The following is a 3,631-nucleotide window of genomic DNA, read 5'->3' on the forward strand; positions in this document are numbered from 1 at the left end:
TCTTAAGTTCTAGTCTGCATTGTTCCTTTTTTTGGTCAGGAACCATCTGTAGAAATTGTGATCAAAATGTTCAGTACAGAAGCTGGGCATCATACAGTTCTTTTAGTCTCATGGCAAAGAGGCAGTTGTTCATGCAGGTAATTACTCACATATCCATTTCCTGCTCTTATTCCTGTCTCCCCTTCTTCTTCTGTTACTACAGGTGAATAGAAAAGAATTGTTATGCCTTGAGTGGCCACTTGTAAGCTTTTAAGATATCAGGTATTGACAATGAACTAGTAGATAGAACTGAAGTACTAAATACATAATTAGTCCAATTAACTGGGATGTCCAAAGAAACCATGACACTAAATCTCCATACTAAGGAACCAAATCCCATGAGGTGTTTGGTTGTACATAAGAAGCCTCAGCAGCTACTCTTTTCTTTTTTCTTTTTTTGGTCATTGTTGTAAATATATGTATCACATAAATTTTGCCAATTCAACTTTTTACAGATATGCAACTTATTAACACCAATTACCATGATTCTATGCTGTTGTTGTTAAATGCCATCGAATCAGTTCCAAATCATAGTGACCCTATGTACAACAGAACAAAACAATGTCCAGTCTTCACAACTATTGCTATGTTTGAGCTCATTGCTGCAGGCACAGTGTCAACCCATCTCATTGAGGGTCTTTTCTTTTTCATTGATTTTCTACTTTACCAAGCATGATGTCTTCTCTAGGAACTAGTCCCTCCTGATAACACGTGCACAGTAGATGAGATGAAGATTCACCTGGCTATACTTCTCCCAAAAGAGCCTTTCTTATTCTTGTAGTCCATGGCATATTCAATATTCTTCATGAGCACCATAATTCAAAGGCATCAATTATTCTTCAATCTCCTTATTCATTGTCCAGCTTTCATATGCATATGGGGCAATTGAAAATACCATGGCTTAGGTCAGGTGCACCTCAGTCCTCAAAGTGACATCTTTATGACACTTTAATGAGCTCTTTCGCAGAAGATTTGCACAATTCAGTACATTATTTGATATTTTGACTGCTGTTCCATAGATGTTGCCTGTGGATCCAAGTAATATGAAAACCTTGACAACTTTAATGTTCTCTCTTTTTATTACAATGTTACTTATTGGTCCAGTTGTGAGGATTTTTGTTTAATGTTGAGATATTATCTGTACTGATGGCTATAGTCATTGATCTTCATCATTAAGTGATTTATGTCTTCCTCACTTGCAGCAGTAAGGGTGTGTAATCTGCATATCACAAATTTTTAATGAGTTTCCCTCCATTCCCACATTTTTCTTCATAGAATCCAGGTTCTTGGATTATTTGCTCCAGATAAAATTGAAGATGTATAGTGAAAGGATGCATGCCTGACACACAGCTTTCCTGATTTTCAACCACACAGTATCTCCTTGTTTTGTTTGAACCACTGTCTCTTGGTCTATGTACTGGTTCCTCATGATCACAATTAAGTGTTGTGCAAGTCCCATTTTTTGCAAATGTTTTGTTTACTTCATGCTGCTCTTACAGAAAATACCACAAATGAACAAGTGGGGGTTTATTCTCTTACAGTTTCAGAGGCTAAAAGTCCAAGCTCAAAGTGCCAGCTCTAGGGGCTGGGTGAAAGTCCTTCAAACTTGGGCTTCAACTGTGCCTCTTGCTCCTGGCCCATGAAGCTAGAGGCATCTCTTCACTCAGACAGCTGCTGTCTGCTGAGACTGACAAACCCAAGGTTGACAAGTGAAAAGGCACAGTCCCAGTACTACCGAAACACATGCAGGCCACTGACTCAAGACCATTAAGAGTCCCAGGATTGGCAGACAACATGGCAGGCTACTGAATAATGACTCAGCTACATACAGGATTCAAGCATGTCAAAAGCTACAGACCATTCTTAAAGCTTTTCCTCACATACTGGGAGCAGACCATACTCCTATGGCAGCTACTCAGCTGCTTACAGTAGATTCAACCACGGAGTTAATTACCAGCCACTCAAAACCAGGCCCAGACAAGTTGACACATAAACTTAACTGTCACAGGAAGGTTGCCTATAATTTGCTATGATCCACATAGTCATATGCCTTTACATAGTCAATGAAACATTGTAAACGTCTTTTTGGTATTCTTTGCATTCAGCCAAGATTCCTCTGACCTTAACAATCATATCCCTCCTTCCACGTCCTCTTCAGAATCTGGCTTGAATTTCTGGTAGTTCCCTGTTCCTATACCACAGCATCCATTAATAATTGGAACATGGAATGTATTAAGTATGAACCTAGGAAAATTGGAAGTTGTCAAAAATGAAATGGAACACATAAATATTGATATCCTATGCATTAGTGAGCTGAAATGGACTGGTTTTGGCCATTTTGAATCAGACAACCATATGATCTACTATGCCAGGAACAACAGTTTAAAGAGGAATGGCATGGCATTCATCATCACAAAGGAAGTTTCAAGATCTGTCCTGAAATACAATGCTGTCAGTGATAGGATAATATCCATATGCCTACAAGGAAGACACATTAATACGACTGTTATTCAAATTTATGCCCCAACCACCAAAGCCAAAGATGAGGAAATTGAAGATTTTTATCAACTTCTGCAGTCTGAAATTGACCTAACATGCAATCAGGATGTGTTAATTATCACTGGTGACTGGAATGCAAAAGTTGAAAACAAAGAAGAATCACTCGTAGTTGGAAAATTTGGCCTTGGTGACAGAAATAATGCTGGAACTCACATGGTAGAATTTTGCAAGACCAACGACTTGTTCATTGTAAACACCTTTTTTCAACAACACAAATGGTGGCTGTACATGTGGACTTTACCAGATGGAACTCACAGGAATCAGATTGACTACATCTGTGGCAAGAGGTGATGGAAAAGCTCAATATCTTCAGCCAAAACCAGGCCAGGAGCTGATTGTGGAACAGAGCATCAACTTCTCATGTGCAAGTTCAACTTGAAGTTAAAGACAATTAAAACAAGTCCAAGAGAGCCAAAATGTGATCTGGAGTATATCCCTCCTGAATTTAGAGACCACCTAAAGAATAGATTTGATGCATTGAACACCAATGACCAGAAACCAGATGAATTGTGGATGACATCAAGATCATCATCCATGTAGAAAGCAAGAGGTCACTAAAAAGACAACAAAAGAAGAGATGACCAAAATGGATGACAGAAGGGATTCTGAAATGTGCCCTTGAGTGGAGAGTAGCTAAGGCAAATGGAAGAAATGACAAGATAAAGGAATTGAACCAAAGATTTCAAAGAGCAGCTCGAGAAGACAAAGCCAATTACTGTAATGAAATGTGCAAAGACCTGGAGTTAGAAAACCAAACGGGAAGAACACTCTCAGCATTTCTCAACCTGAAAGAATTAAGGAAAAAATTTAAGCCTCTAGTTGCAATATTGAAAGATTCTAAGGGCAAAACATTGAATGATGCAGGGACCATCAAAAGAAGATGGAAGGAATACTCAGAGTCACTGTACCAAAAAGAGCTGTTTGATCTTCATCCATTTCAGGAGGTGGCATATGATCTAGAACCAATGGTACTAAAGGAGGAAGTCAAAACTGCAATGAAGGAATTGGCGAACAACAAGGCCCCAGGAATTGA

This window comes from Orycteropus afer, unplaced genomic scaffold (assembly GCF_000298275.1).
Source record: "Orycteropus afer afer isolate SDZICR_OR568_19922 unplaced genomic scaffold, OryAfe1.0 scaffold00087, whole genome shotgun sequence".
NCBI lineage: Eukaryota > Metazoa > Chordata > Mammalia > Tubulidentata > Orycteropodidae > Orycteropus > Orycteropus afer.